A 16,620-nucleotide genomic window follows, 5' to 3' on the forward strand; every position below is an offset into this window, starting at 1 on the left:
AGAATCCATGTGGATCTGTGCTTTATAACCACGTTTTTGCACCATTGTGGCCCCAGGCAACAGTGGGAGCGTGATTTTTTTGGTGCAGGCTGTAGCCATGGACATGCTGTGTGATCTGTTGGTGAATTTGGGGTGACCCAATGCAAAGATCCTGAGGATCCATGTGGATCGTTGCCAGTCTGGTTGCCAGTTGGCTCCAGGGACCACACATTCGCTCAATAACACGCACAGACATTTCCCCTTACTTTTTAGGAGAAAAAATGTGAGTGTTATAGAGAGAAAAATACGGTAAATAGAGCATACTTTCTACAAGTGTAGATATGTTTCCAACCCTAGGAACCCTCTTAAAGTGTGGATAGGGGGCATTCAGTGTGTGTGTGTGTGTGTGTGTGTGTGTGTGTGTGTGGCAGATTGATGATCCTGGCTGCCCTCGCAAATCTCTCTTCTCACAATCCTAGGCTGCTTCAACTTTGGGAAGTGAAGGTGTCACTCCCACAGCCCCACATGCTACCCATCTGCCCTTTGTCAGGCAGAACTCATATCCCAGGCTTTAAGAAAGAGACAAACAAGGTCCTGTTATCAGACTTCTCTTGTGTTTTTTTGGGGGGGTGTGTGTTTGAAAATGCACAGGGCTGTCTTTAGCATATGCACCACCGGGGTGCAAAGATCCACCCAGCGCCCCCAAATCTTTTAGGGGGCAGACTCAAAGTTGTTGAGCATTTTTGGGAGGAAAGAAGCCAAAGTTGTTGACCTTTTTGGGGGGAGGAAAATCACTCACCTGTAACAACGATGATGCAGAAATAGCTGCTTTTGTTTCCTGATCCTTCGGGAATATTTGATGCTACGGAGTAACAGAGTGACAGAGGGATCCATTGCTTTTTACTGCAGCCAGTACATTTGGTGCCCCCCAGAATTCGGCACTCGAATGCACCGCACCCCTTGCATCCCGAGTAAAGACGGCCCTGAATATGCAAATGCAGAATACTGAACCCCTGTTTTTGGATATCCCTATATTGGTGAGTGAATCAACAAGGCTTAAGGCTGCAATCCTTACTCATATACTTGGGAGTAAACCCTAATGACCTTAATGGGACCTGAGTAGACATTATACAACTGTTCTGTAAATTCCTTTGTGCAGAGGGAGGGTTCTTGTCCCATGTATAAAGGTAGGACATACAGAACATTCTGGCAGGGGTCATTCACAGGCATTAAATGAGAGGTGGGGAACCTGTGGCCCTACAGATATTGTTGGTGTCTGCCTCCGCCCATCGGCATGGCAGCATGGCCAATGGTCAAAGGCAATGCTCCAGCAACATTTGGAAGGCCAAAGAGTCCCTTTCCCTATGTTACATACACATCCTGCTCTTGCAAGCTTTATTACCACCTAATTTCATATATCTGGCATACAGTCACATGACAACTGGCCTTTGAGCAGCTTTTTAAAAAAAGGAAAAATGAAATATAAACAGCACTGGAACTATGAAATCATTTGTGCATCTCCAATTAAAAGCATGCATGTCAAACAGACATTTCAAAGGCACTTCCTGCATCTTGTCTCTAAGGTCCAAATCACAGCAATTAGGCAATTATGTCAGTCCCTTGGGTAAGCTGGAAATGAAAAAGTTCGTTCGTTCTTGGCTTGATTACATTTGTATCTACGGTATTTATTTTTTTAAGCCTGCCCATTTTCATTTCCTCAGCCATAAGTACATACAACTCATTTAATTTATACGCACAGAAAATCTCTCAGGGTACATCATAAAACCACACCATCCATCCGTATCTCACCAGAGCTAGAAGCCCTGAAGGCTGCTTATATATGTTACAATTTATGTAAAGTTTGAGTTTGCTTCAGTTCTTCAGAATTCCAGATGAAACCTTGTTCTTGGGCCTTTTCCCAGTGGCAGAGCATCTGCAGAAGGTCCCAGATTCAATCGGTGGCATCTCCAGATAGGACTGGGAGAGACCCAAAACCCTGCAGAACTGCTATCACTCAGTGCAGACAATACTGATCTTGATGGACTCAACAGAAGGCAGCTTCCTATCTTCCTATCCTCTTGGTTTCCACAGAAGACCACATTGGCACTGAAGGCACATTTCCTCCTGGATCCATAAGGTACATTGCTCCTTTCTATAAAAAGGAAGGGGTTAGAAAAGAGAAATGGATCCTACAGCAACTAGCTCAATATTTTGTCTTCTGAAATTAGCTATCCAGGGCTCCAGAACTCTCTCCCAGGAGAGGTACACATGAGTTACCTTTGTTGCTAAGTCTTTCAGTGGCAAATTAAAACTATTTTAAGAGAAGGGGAGAGAGGCAAGGGGATGGGGAAGAAGAGGCAGAGGGAAGGAGGGGAGATGATGAATTAATAGCAGCAGAAAAAGAAGAGCAGATGAAACACAGTTAAAGAATTAAAAGTAAGTCCCATATTCCAGGTTTGGGTAAAGGATGGATCCTAGATTGTAAAAAAGACTGCTGGATTGGGAAAAGGATTATGAAGCAAATACAAATCCAGCCTGGCAGATCATGATTTCTGTTTTTATGATCTGCTGTTTGTATTAATAGGATTTTCATTTTATTAGAAACAATGTTTTATGGACCATCCCTGTTGTTGCTACTATTGCTGGAGATATTATTTACTGAAGATTTTTCATTGCAATGGAAATTGGCAAGAGCATCAGTTGTGTCATTCCAGTTCATTTCAGTTAGGCTTGTGCTGGAGAAGTCCCTGGTGAGTTGCACCCACCACCTCTATTGCCATGTGTTGCTCAGGCCACTTGAATCATCACTGCAGAAAAAGCCATTCTCAAACATTCCTCTCCAACTTGTGAAGCAGGTGTTCATGCTGCTGAAATTCCACACCACGACACTGTAAAACCTTTGCTGGGAACTGACATTTTATGACCAGGAAAATGAAACACACGAATTAGTGTAATTTAATATATTGTGTGCTGTTCTTTCTTGAGCATTGTATCTTTCAGTTCCAACTTTTAATTCACTTTTTCCGTCGTCACTGATAAATGATTTTGGTGAGGAAAGTTATTATGTAGCTCTGTGCTTTTCTTACACCCGGATTCAAAATGCATTTAATCTCATCCAGCTCAAATTAGTTGGACTTGTGACAGGCAAGCTGATACTATGGTTTTGCTTCAGCAGTGGTGCAATCCTACATATGATCATTCATAGGAAAGTCTCGATGCAGCATATCCTGCTTATGATCCTATGTACTCACAGCAGAGAACAAAGCACAAGAGTATAAAGAAACCCAACATAGTGACATCAACAGGCGCTCCCTCAGTATCTCTCTATTACAGTAATCTAATCTACAGGGGTAGGGGACGCGGGTGGCGCTGTGGTCTAAACCACAGAGCCTAGGGCTTGCTGATTAGAAGGTTGGCGGTTCCAATCCCCTGACGGGGTGAGCTCCCGTCCCAGCTCTTGCCCACCTAGCAGTTCGAAAGCACATCAAAGTGCAAGTAGATAAATAGGTACCACTCCGGAGGGAAGGTAAACGGCGTTTCCATGTGCTGCTCTGGTTTTGCCAGAAGTGTCTTAGTCATGCTGGCCACATGACCCGGAAAAACTGTCTGCGGACAAACGTTGGCTCCATCGGCCTGTAAAGCGAGATGAGCGCCGCAACCCCAGAGTCGTTCGCGACTGGACTTAACTGTCAGGAGTCCTTTACCTTTTTAATCTACATGGAAGGAAAAAGTTCCTGCCCTAACCAAAATTGGGAGAAACATAGAAAGCTACTGTAAACTGAGTGGGTCCATCTGTCCATCTAGGTCAGTATTGTCTCTACACAGACTGGTGGTGGCTTCCTAGGATTTCAGACAAGGATACCTTCCAGCCCTACCTGCAGTTGCTAAGTTCTAAGGAACTTTATGTACAACTAGGAAGGAGCTGAGCTTTCACTATTAACTTTTCATACTGGATAATTTTGGAACACTGGAGGCTAGAACCAACTCAGGAGGACTCAGCTGAGATCACATGCTTGGATAAGTTGGGAGTCTTTCTGTGCCTGTCTATAGTCTATTTCCTCCAGACAATTTGTGTGCTTTGATCATAGGAATATAGGAAGCTGCCTTATACCAAGTCAGACCATTTTGATGCTTCTGCACTGCACTTTGTTAAGGAGTCATTTGATCCCTGGATGATGTTTTAAACTGAAATTGAATGACAGAGAAGACTGGGAAACACAAATTAACTTAATTTACTGAAAACAGGGCATCTGCACCCACCACCACTCTAAGTTCTAAGTAGCCCTAATTTTGTTGTTAGAGCTTCCATAATTCTCTTAAATCACAATTGTGCAAAATTATATTATGTTAATAAGCAAGTTGCAGTTTAATCCTGTAAACCAGCCGTCACCAACCTCCAGATGTCGTTGGACTACAACTCCCATCAGCGCTCTGCCAGCATGTGGTACCAGTAAGGAAATTAATCAAAGCTTCAGAGATCAGTTTTTCAAATAGAAAAAGCCAATCTGGAACTGTGACTGACTTTATGAATATGATAAACGAGTTTGTAATGTGTGTGCCTAAGTGTCCATTAGAAAACTCTTTGCACATCATATCACTGATGACATTGGGGAGATAACATAACAGACTGTGATGGTTAACATCAGCTCTGCTGACAGACCAACTGCCTTGTCTGCCTTAACTGTAACCTAGCAGCAGCCATTCCATCAGGCTGCAGTAGAGGAAGAGAATGGAAGCAAGGCTGCTCTATCAGCTCTTTTAAGAGACCAGCTGCCTTTGGCTCTATTTCTCCCACATCTGGCACGGAGCAGTAACCATCCTGTCCGATATCCTGAACTGTTTCCATGCTACCAGTTGTTATCAGAACTGTAACTTTTAAGAACTGGTACCGGAGTTTGTTTTCCCCCTTCACCCCCCCATCCCTTTTTCCTTTTGTGTTGTGTCTTTCAGGCTGTAAATCTAAATGCAGGGATTGTCTCATTTTAAAAATAGATTTGTAAGCCTTTCCAGCAGAAAAGCATAATAAAAATGCTTTAAACAAACAAACTTCTTTCTTCTCATTTTTTGCATGCTTAGCAAATGACGTCTCAGGCATGGCTGCCTCTCAGTGCTTCTAATAGTACTCTCCCGGGGGGAAAACAAAGGGGACAATAACTCTTCAAGGATAGCACCTACCTTCCCATTGCCAGCTGTAGAGGCAATGAGGCAGAGAGATTCTTATTCAACCAATTTTTGCTGGTGTAAGACTATTCTTTTCACACACTGCATTTCAGTGGAAGGTGCAGATTCTAATAAGCTTTCATCTCAGTTTTATGTTAAAATGGCAAATATTTTATGTAGGAATCTTGGGTGTCCTCCCCACCACCACCGGCCTCTCCTCTTGTTGTTTTTTTCATGATTTCTTGCTGAGCGTATATCTTTGTGGTGCCTTGATGGAAATTTCCTTTACAGAGTTGCAGAACAAGGTGTCAAATCCTTTCTAGAGATTTGCGGGTGACATCAAAAGGCTTCACTTCATTGCCGTGGCAGGCTCTACCCAAGTGTCACATCTGAATCTTAATATGAAATCCACATTGGCTTAATGCCAGCTAAGCAAAGAGCAAATCCTTTCTGCAAATGACATCCTTAGATGAGCATTTGAATTAGAGCGAGCAAAATGCCAGCTTAAATTGCAAGAGAAAATGGGAAAAATGCATGTATGACGTAATGTATTTGCTCTGTGGCCTCCCCACCCCCAGGAGAGAGTCTGCTAGCAGGAGAAAGCAGATTACTACAATTTCAATAGCCAGAGGAGTCCCAGAAAAGATTTATCTGGCTGGGGACTTCTTAGGGTAGCTGGGATGCTTGGAAGAACAGCACAGGTAGACTTTATTAAGGGCTTCATACAGGCATGTACAACTTGTGTCCCATCAAACTTATTAGCTGTGCTTTGGGGGGGCAGCTGAGGCTTGGCAACCCTCCAATTTTGCAGTCTAAGTAGGCAGTGAAAACAAAGCGTATGGAGTCACTGGCGAGCTGGGTGTCTGGTGGGCTAGCTCACAAGTTGCACAAGCTTTCGACTACACAACTTTTGACTGCAGCCGCTCCAGCAACAGTGCCTCATCAGTGCCCAGATTATTGTCCAGCTTACCTGGTCTGTACCTTGATGTGTCAGCAGCGGGACCCAGAGAAATGTCTTTGAGAAAGATATTCACACACCCAGGTGTGCTCATATTACTGCATTCATGGTCTGCTTGTGGGTTTTTCAGTGACCTCTAGTTGGCTGCTATGAGAACAGGATGTTGGAATAGATCCACCTTTGGCCTGATCTAGCAGAGCTCTTCTTGTGGGGAAATTGCAGTGAAACATAACTATGCATGAGTGCTTGTTAATGCATGAAGGGGTTAAGACCACAGAATTGTAATGCTAGACTCAGTTAGATCACACACCCTCACTTCTGATGAGGGAAGAAGTGAAGCTGCTTTTCTTTTGTTTCTTCATTCACTTCACACCATGTAATTGACCAGAAAGGACGTGCCTGAGTTCAGACTGCATACTTGAAGATAACTTTCTGTATTTTGTAACCCAAGAGTATTCTGTGTTCTCCTTGCTGCTGCATGGAATAACACATGAATCAGACCTTTCAATTTTGTAAGTAAATCATTTTAAACTTAGCAAGGTGTGGTCTGCTCATTGCCAGAAGCATAGAGAAATGGGCAAGAGTTGTAAGCAAACGAAAAGGGATATCAAAAGGGATTTAACAACCTTTCTTTCCATGCTGTACTGCTGCTTAACTCTAACACTGGTTTAAACATTGCAACATTGCTGGGGGCTGTCACCTGCTGGAGAGTGTGCAAAGTCCCACATTTTGAATCCAGGCGTCCAGCTGATTTTAAAAAAAATTATCCACACATGTGTCATGGATCTTATTTTCATCCCGCACTTCTTATATGCAAAAAGGCAACCCCTACAGGTCCCAGTATACTGTATTTGGAGCTTTAAAGCTTAGAACCTGAACACAGTATCGTACTCAGAAATAGACCAGGATAAATTGCAGTTAAGACTGACAAATATATATTCCCTGTACCTGATCCTCGTCAATGTTCTAGCCACTGTGTTTTGTACCAACTTTAATTCCTGAACAGAGGTGGCCCCACGCAGAATGCATCATAGAGGGATTTTACCAGTACATGGATTACATTCCGAAAGCTAGTTTTCCAGTGATCATGAGAATATCTCCTGCCCTTAATTCCCTTTGATGAAACATTAACTGATCATCAGCAAGCCCTGAGTCTTGCTAACTAGCATTTCTAACACTACTCTGAGGAGTTATGAAGACAGGAGATCACCCTGGCCCAAAACTTTGCGTATGGTGGATGATCGGCAGAGATGTGCATCCAGCCCCTAAAAGAACCCCTCTCCCAAATGCACAGATGTATCTCAAGATTTGTAGTTCCTGTCTTTTGATTCCATACGTAATGTGTTCTTCATTATGGTGTTAGACGCTTTCCAAGTGGCAAGTAGACAAATAGTCTGCACACAATTGGCCTATGAAGTACCATTTCAAATTCTTTGACTGCTTCCATGGGACAGATCTCCCATGCTACAGAATCACAGGGTGAAGAAATGGAAATAGAAAGCAGAACCTATAGTCTGTTATTAGTTGCGGCCTAGAATAACTCTGGCTCTATTCTCCCCCACCCAAGCACCAGTCACAGAAATTATAAACATGAAGTACAGCTGCAGAAGAAGAAGAAGAAGAAGAAGAAGAAGAAGAAGAAGAAGAAGAAGAAGAAGAAGGGGAAAGCTCACCCCACCCCACCCCAAGGGACTTCTAGTGTAGAATTGTTCAGTGAGGGATGTCCCCAGTTTCCTGTCACGGTCATGACAAAAGGGGCTGTTTAAATCATTTCTGCTGCACAGTTTCCTTTGGAATCAGAGGGAAAGCTTCGGCTGGTGGATAGGAAGGATTCAGGTCAGCCTCTCCCATAACGGAACAGCTGCCAAGTCTACAGGGATATTGTGCTCTCCAGCCCTGGTTGCAGGCCTGTGTCTCTCCCTTTGATCTAGCAGCAAGTAGTTCTGTGGGCCCCAGGAGGCCTCAGAGGTGCTGAAAGCTTTGATTTGAGAAGGGCCAGTCCCACCACAGGCTTGGATCTTCCAGCTGCTTCAAATCTCATCTGACTTGAAATTTAACAAACAAGTGTCTTGAGCCAAATACAAACATTTGCAAAGCATTATTCTGTCTCGGCAGTTCAGGATGACAGTTTATTTTTAAGTTCATTTCAAAAGCTTTTTGTCTTTCAGCGTTTTTTGTTTTTTAAGAAATAGCTCAGTGGATAGTTTTTCTCCTTTGTGTAGTGGTGGTCCTTTTGCAGCCTAAAAAAGGATAATTGGTTCTATTATATGATGGGGAAATGCTGCTGAATCTCCAAAGTTACCCTCTCACTGCTGCCTCCTTGATAATGGTAGCAACTGAAAAGAAGAACCTTTCAGGGCAGGGTGGGGGTACTATGTGCGAGGTTTGTTCCAGACTGAGCAGATGGTGGCAATGATTGCCATTCTCTGTTGTCTAGCTTCTCTTGCCGTTGTGCCGGCACAGCTTCGCCTGGACCAACAGCCCTGGGATGCTCGCCTGTTCCATATTACTGCTTTTAACGATGAGGGATTCAAATGCATTTTTCTCCACAAAGCACTCCAGTTGCAAGAAAACATTTGCAACACTCAAAATTACAAAATGTTTATGTTGGAAATGTGTAATTTCCCCCTTAGCTAGAGTGACAAATGTGACAATTGTGGTGTGTGAAGTGATCGTAGAAGCATCATCACGAGCACTTATTAGATGGTGCCGATGACAAGCTAGACAGATGCAGAACATTTTATGAACTAATCTTAAGTTCTTTTGGGGTTGTTGTTTTTTTTTTGAGACTCTGAAAGTTTCCCATTGTCTGTAAGTATTCATCTAGCTCTTCCCAGAAAGGCCCATTTCCCCCACAGCAGAGCTCTTTAGCTGTATTGCTGTTTTCCAACATTTGTTTGGGGGCTCATCCTGGTCCTTTCCTTTAAAAATCATTGGGGCACCAATGGACATTGCAGTTGCTGTGACTCACATGCCATTGCTCTGCTAGCCCCTTCATTCCCCTCCTATAACGAGTCAAAATATTTGCCCTAAAGTGAGTAGGATATGAGTTTGGGTGGACAGGAACAGAGGTTGGCTCAGAGTAATTAAAGTGGCAGGCACCAAGTGAAGACCAAGCGTTTCTACTATCCACAATGGACACTGGTGCTCAGGGAACAAGAGTGGCATTCCGCTATCTAAAACATGATTGATGTATTTTCCAGCAGTTGCACCAGTTTCTCATATAGGGGCTGGTTAGAAATAACAATAAAAAATATTTTGAATATACAGCCTTGTGGTGTGCCACATTTTGATGACATTGTAGTAAACTTTAAAGACATCTAAAGCCTAAGACCTATTTCCTTTGTACTCCATCTCTGAAATCTGCATCTTTTGATGAAACAAACTGGCAGCTTCTAGGCTTTTAACTAACAGGCTGACGCTGCTTTGTCATTCCTGATTCTGGATCCTGTCTCGTGATCAAACGAAAACAAAAGGAAATTCTGTATCAAAGCTATCATCTTCCAAATACTTGTGTATTTCTTTAATTTCTTGCATGTGAGCTGATCCCAAAAGGAATTGTGCTGGGTACTTAATGTTAAGCATATGCATATACATGTTTATAGGATCATGGCCAAGGAGATATTCATTTCCCCATATCTAGTTTGCATTTGCTGTCAGAAAGTTTGTAGGCCTTTCAAGCAGTGTGCTCTGGGAGCTCTCCAGATCTTAAACATTTTGTGATGTTAATTACATTTAAAAGCTATTGGTTTTGCAGACAGTTTGGTTCCCTGCCAAGCTGTGTCTCCAGCTGAACCGTCTTGAGTTCTGTTTTATATCACTGCATTGGTATTGTCAGTCTTCCTGTCCCAAATCACCAAACTCCAGGTGTGTATCTGACTTGTCTGTATTCTGCTCAGGGTTACACAAACTTTTTAAAGGCTTAAGGGCTTCAGTGCAGAGCACAAGGCCTGGTTATACTCATCTGTGTGCATCTTGACCCAGGGGGAGACCCTTCACGATTTTCAATAGCAACCACAAGGAGTTAGCACTGGAATTTTCATCTGTGCCTGAAATAGTTTATTTTGCAGTCTGGCAATTTACAAAATGACACACACATAGAGATGCAGTGGGTCTCCACTAACCCACAGGACTGGTGCTCTGGGAGTTGTTGCTTTCAACATTTGTCTATATTAAAAATATATGCTTCTTTTAAATCATTGTCTACCAGGGCTATATTTGTGCTGGAGTACCAACCATCAATTGAAGCTGGCTTCTGTAGCTCCAGTGGGCTCATACAAAACCACGAATGACACATAAATAGTTTGGAGGAATGCTGCACACTTTACAGCCTTGCTGTGTTGTGCATCTATTACCACAATTATCACAGCGTCACTTCAGAGCAGGTCCAGCGCCGAGGGCCTTCTGGCGGTTCCCTCACTGCAAGAAGCCAAGCTACAGAGAACCAGGCAGAGGGCCTTCTCGGTGGTGGTGCCCACCCTGTGGAACATCCTCCCACCAGATGTCAAAGAGAACAACTACCAGACTTTTAGAAGACATCTGAAGGCAGCCCTGTTTAGGAAAGCTTTTAATGTTTGATGGATGACTGTATTTTAGTATTTTGTTGGAAGCCGCCCAGAGTGGCTGGGCGGGGTATAAATAATAAATTAATAATAATAATAACAACCACAACAACTCTAAGAACAAACCCATCAGCACAGTGACTCTATCACCAAACCCTAGGATCAGACTGCTTGGGAGATTTAAATATTTCCTTTACACTACAAAGTTGCAGTGCAATCCTAGAGCATATTTACTCAGAAATAAGTCCCACACTATTCAGTGTGGCTTAATCCAGAAAGGTGTGCCTAGGACTGCAGCTTCACGGGAAAAGTAAAGGAATTTGAAGTTCTGAAATTTACAATTCTGCACAATTCAGGCACAGACTACCATTGTTTCTCAATTCTTCTCTTCAGCACCATGTAATTGGGAGCCGGGGGGGGGGGGTGGTGTTTCAGTCATATAAAGACTGCAAATAGACAAGTCACCAACCTGTAGTTACAAGTCATAGACCTTGCCTACACCCTGCTCCTAGAATTATTTCTGTGTACAGTACATGCATTTTGCCTGAAGAGTCTGAATTGGGAGATTGTGTTCTCTGTAGTGCCCTGGGATTCCAGTCATTCTGTTTAGAGCGACATGAGATTCAGCCACAGCAAAGAAGCATCAGCTCTGTTGCTCTAGTAACAAAGCGATGGACCCCAAGGTCAGTTACTCACATTAAATGGCAACTGTTGTCGCTGTGCGGACCACGTATGTGCCTGTACAGACACTATGAATAACTACAGGTTATCTAACTAGCTTCCTCCATGGCTAGATAAATGTACGGTAATTCTTCCAAATACACTGGGTACATTAACATTTGGCTTTTAAAAACAAAATCAAGTTTATAAATAAGTTCCCTTAGACCTTGAAACACAACTCTCTCTGATTAGCACATTTGCTTCAACCAAAGCTGTGAAAGTGTTCTTTCATAGCATTAACCTTTTGCTTAATTTGTTTTTTCCCCCCTGGAAACAGAGGTTTCAGTAGACCTATTCTATTTGCATTAATGTGCATTAATTAAATAACCTATTTGCATTAATTTTATTTAATCCAAAGTACTTGAATGTCCTTGATTGCTACATAGGAAATTATTACTGGCGTGACTGATGATGCTGATGCTTTTCAAGGATGAACATTCTGGTTTGGCCACAGAGATCCTGTGAACAGGAGTTTTCCCATTAAAAACAGAGGCAGCAGCTCCACGCAGACATCCTTTTGGACATAACCAAGAACTGAGTTACAACTTCGGGCCACTTACAGATTGTTACTATTTGTGGATGTGATTCAATTAAAAGTGGATTTGGTGCTCTTGTGCAAAACCCCTGATTACAAACAACAAATAACCCCAGGACAGGAAAATACACCATATTTTGTGCAAACGAATCAGGACAAATGCTCAATATACAGGTTGTGTGAAAGAAGCCTCAACTGAATTAAATGGAAAGTGTTCATCATAGAAAGCCCTATGCACACAGAGCATCTGTGAAGTTCTGCATAAGGTGAGTGAGATGAGAAAGTCAATGACTAAACAGGATGCTTTGTTAAATAGATAAAATGTATTGCTGTAAAAAAACAAACTATGAAGTTAGGGGAAAATAACCACTGAAGGTGCTCAGGGATTAGGCCTTGGGTCTGTTTCAAGCAGGGTTGTGCTTGTTGTTTTTCCATGAGTGACCGGGGAAAGGAAGTAGAAGTCAGTTGATGAAATTTGCAGATAACACCAAGTTTGCCGGCAATGTTAATACAGAGACAGATTTGGAAGTTATGTAGGAGGAATGGGATGATCTCATGAACTGGAGTAAAAGAAATTTGATAGTATGACACATATGTTATACATCTGGAGACCAATACTAAAATTTTGTGTATGTGTGTCAGAGACTTACCAGCTGAAAATCACGGGAATAAGAAGGTATATTGGACTATGAGAAGTGTGTTTGTGTTTTTAAATTGTTAAATTGAAATTCTTCATCAGTGTTGGCTCTATAGACAAGAAGCTCTCAGTGGTCCCTCTTGCCTGATTACACATACTTCCTCGCTGCTGTTACCACTTGGTCCAGCATCAGAGGTCAGCATAGTTGGGCACTTGCCAAGGGCTGGGGGCTTAGAAGGAGCCATTAACAACCCAAACCTTCTGATCATTAAGGGCCAATGTTCAGTGCTGGGTGCCCCTGTTAGGGCTCTGAGCAGCACTACTGCTGCTTGCTGCATCCAGCCTCACCCCTTATTTTACTTTCCAGCCCAGACAGGCAGCAGCATGGGATACAAGCTTCCCTTTGGCTCTGATTCATGGCAGCCACCCATCATTAGATTATCCTAAATGAGGTCAGTTGGTTAGAGGATGATGCTGATAATGCCAAGGTTGCAGGTTCAATCCCTGTATGGGACAGCTGTATATTCCTGCATTGCAGGGTCCCTTCCAACTCTATAATTCTATGATACCATCAATGTTGAGTTGGGTAATCTACATGGTGGACAGCCACTGCAAATCAGAGCCAAACACTGACCTGACTTTAATTCAGAAGTGCCAGCAGCAACAGAACATAGCAGCTGCCTCCCCAGCAAACATGTCCCAGGGTAAGCAGAATGACTGGAGGAATTGGTGGTGACATCACACAGCAGCACCATGCAGGAATTCAGGCTGGTGCTGGGTGAGGACCTATCAGCCGCACCTTACCAAGGACCCACAGAAGTCTGGCGCCAGCCCTGCTTGCTGCTCCTATTCCCTTGCCTGTCCTCTCTGCTTAATGTGGTGCCAGTGTGGTGTAGTGGTTAAGAGCGATAGACTCATATTCTGGGGAACCGGGTTCTCGTCTCCGCTCCTCCACATGCAGCTGCTGGGTGACCTTGGGCTAGTCACACTTCTCTGAAGTCTCTCAGCCCCACTCACCTCACAGAGTGTTTGTTGTGGGGGAGGAAGGGAAAGGAGAATGTTAGCTGCTTTGAGACTCCTTAAGGTAGTGATAAAGTGGGATATCAAATCCAAACTCTTCTTAATATGCACCATCTTCCAGATGAAGAAGGCAAGGCATGTGGTGCTTACTGCTCCTTCTCCCAAGTCCTCTCCCAACTCACTTGCTCAGCAAGGGCAGCTGAACCGGCAGCAACAACAAGTAGTAGTACGAGGGGGTCTAGGAGCCTTTAGAAATTAGTAGTCAGTCTCTTACTGGGGTATAGGCCTTGGCAGTTGCCCTACACTCTCAAAGTCTGGCACCATCCCTGTGCTGCATGAAGGTAGTCCAGAGTCTGCCTCAGAAAAAAAGCTGAACATTGAAAAGAGGCTCAAGCATCTCCATGGGAATGTGGAGGCCCTGCAAGGATGCAAAAGCAAAGAGATCTTATGCTGCTCCCTCTGCTTCCCCTCCCTGTTTGCCATCGCATTCCAGGATTCAAGAGAGAGATGCATCATCAGTTTGTAGAGCAGGAAATAAAGAGTCATCGGGCATTGTTCAGCACTGGTTCTGCTGTAAATTTCTGTAATTCCCTGATGAAAAAAATGATTTGGTCTGTATGTCCTAGGGGAGCAGGGGTAAGAGAAGTGCAATTAAGTTCATTTGTGCAAGAAAGCCCCGTGTGTATTGCCAGCATGGCCTTTTCAGCTGTTTATATATGATGAAATTTCTGAATATTCTCCAGACTTGGTATGTGTGCATTCAGCATACCTGGAAAGTTGTGTGTAATGTCATTTTGCTGACACAATGCCTGTTTAGAAGCCCATAAACTATACATAAACCTTGTTCTCTAAACCAGCAAAATGGCCGTCTGAGTGCTCAAATTGTGGTGAAGGCAGTAGCAACAAGCAAGAGGAGATGTTGCCTGGCACCAACACCCCACATATTCAGTGTACTTATCAGCTAGCAGGAAATTGGCTATTGAATGCACTTTCATTACAAAATTAGATCCAGCACAGAGAAAGAACTAAAGAGAACCTGCAGGCTCCGAATATTGCTCTAATACATTTCCCACCATCAGACTTTGCTAGCTGAGGCTCATGGGAGTTGTAGTTCAACAACATCTTCAGGGCCATTGGTTGTCCATCCCTGCCTTAAAGCCTGGCTTATATGAAGTGGAATCAGGTAATATAGCAGATTGCACCACTTCAACTGAGAGAACCATTTTGTAAGGTCCCCTTACCTTAAAAAGAAAAAAGAAAAAGCAAGCAACAGCAACAGCAACTATTCACTCACTGCAAGTAAAAACCTAGCATGATAAGGATGAAGAATGCAGCCTAGGCCATTCCCTGCTGTGCTAGTTTTCTTCTTAAAGGAAGAAGTTTTGAACAATGTGATTCCTCCACCTGTTCTCTGAAATATTACAGTACCATCTCTCGATTTTGCCACCCAATTCCCATCTCATTCTGTTTAAAGTGTACAGCCCACTTAGACAGGGCTTGTAAGGAGTTCCTACAGCAAGTAGCAGGATCTACTCCAAGCAGTGTTTCAGTCATCCACTTGCCCTCCATTTGCTTTTCTTGATATATTATGAAACTGAAGCATGCTTGGAAATTAACTGGGGAAACTACAGCAGCATAACGTGTTAATGGTTGAGAGGATTCATTTGGAAATAAAAACACTGCTTTAGGTAAATGTGGTGTACTGTTACATCTCACACCATTTTAATTCCTGATTAGGGTAGGCCCAAAACATTCTGCTGCCTGAGGCAAAGTGGAAATTAACCAAAGGCAAACCAAGTGATTTTGGTACCTGTTCCTGAGGCAGAAAATTGCACAAGTAGCTTTCCTTCTCCTTGTCAGAAATAATCTTTCAAAACAAACAAAACACAAAAAAACAAACAAAAAAACACCTAACCATTTGCTGCTCTTTCATAATGCCTCAAATCCTTTGACTCTCAGTTCATTAAAATGTTGGGCTTCAGTGAATTGCTTTAAGGCAATTCAATACAATACAACTGTAAAAACCGAAAGAATGGTTGACAAACAAGAGGGTCTGAATATAAAAGATTACCGTCTTGAATCAAGGACCCAGTCTAGATGGATATGGAGTAGAGCAGGTCCTACTTACTTCCCCAGGAACTCAGATCATTCAAAGGTCATTGTGTATCTTGAGGGGAAATTCTGCTCACTTCTGCATACCAGAGATAACAATCCTGCTAATTGTGTACATTGTGGTCACTTACCCAGGACCCAAGTTTGCCAGGGGTTTTTCCTTTATTTCTCTTTTCATCTCACTTCAGCATCTTGATCATCTCTTGAATGTGTAAACAATTCAGAGGCTTGAGTCAGTTAAGCACTTATTAACTAAAAATGATTGTTCATGTAAACAAATCTTGGGTGGCTACTGAACTCATCTATGCTGTTCTATATCCATGCCCTTCCATGGACAGAAGCTGATCCAGACAGGCTGTTGAACCTCATTTCAATACTGGTGATGAGACAGTGTCCTTCACTGCAGGCTGGCTTAAGAGGTTCAGGGCAAGCTGTGTGGCACAGAGCTCTATTCTTCAACTTCTCACAGTCACTCCCAATTCTTCAGCGTCTGCCGCCTGAGGCAGCTTTCTCGCTTTGCCCAATAGTAGGGCTGCCCCTACTCAGTAGCAGCAATAGTAGTATGGTATAGATCCACCAGCAGAGCATACAGGTTGAGTTATAGCGCTCTTTAAAAGAACAACAACAACAACAAAACAACAACGTGTTGCATGGTGAAGCCACTTTATAACTAGACTTATTCATTTGGTGTTTGGAGAGGATTTTTGTGAATACTTTCATGCGTTATGGATATCACACTGGTCCACTTCCCAGACGAACTGGATGTGGCAACTGTAAGTAAGACACAAGTGTATCGCATGCTGGAACATTTGCTCCATCCATCATGCCAAAAACCTCTTGGAAAGGTTAACTTGAGGTGAGCTGCTGCATAATAGATGTGTGGAAAATGTGATAGTTCAATCCTCAAACCAGCACAGGGAGTAGTAAGTAGGGATTT

General features: G+C 43.1%; 1 long non-coding RNA gene across 3 annotated transcripts in view; it reads right to left on the reverse strand.

Moving 5' to 3' along the window:
* Positions 1-16,293, reverse strand: part of LOC310705640 — a 71,805-nt gene extending 55,512 nt beyond the window's left edge. Inside the window, exons 1-2 of one of the 3 annotated variants that reach the window (XR_014525412.1) lie at positions 15,982-16,293; positions 15,815-15,885 (exon numbers count right to left, since the gene is read on the reverse strand). This is a non-coding gene — a long non-coding RNA (uncharacterized lncRNA). Of the gene's footprint in view, positions 1-4,373; positions 4,629-15,814 lie in introns of those variants that run through there. The other 2 variants (XR_014525413.1, XR_014525414.1) reach the window with 2 other exon arrangements.
* Positions 16,294-16,620: the final 327 nt, after the last annotated feature.

This window comes from Podarcis liolepis (assembly GCF_965112155.1).
Source record: "Podarcis liolepis genome assembly, chromosome: 4".
In the NCBI taxonomy this organism is placed as follows: Eukaryota; Metazoa; Chordata; class Lepidosauria; order Squamata; family Lacertidae; genus Podarcis; species Podarcis liolepis.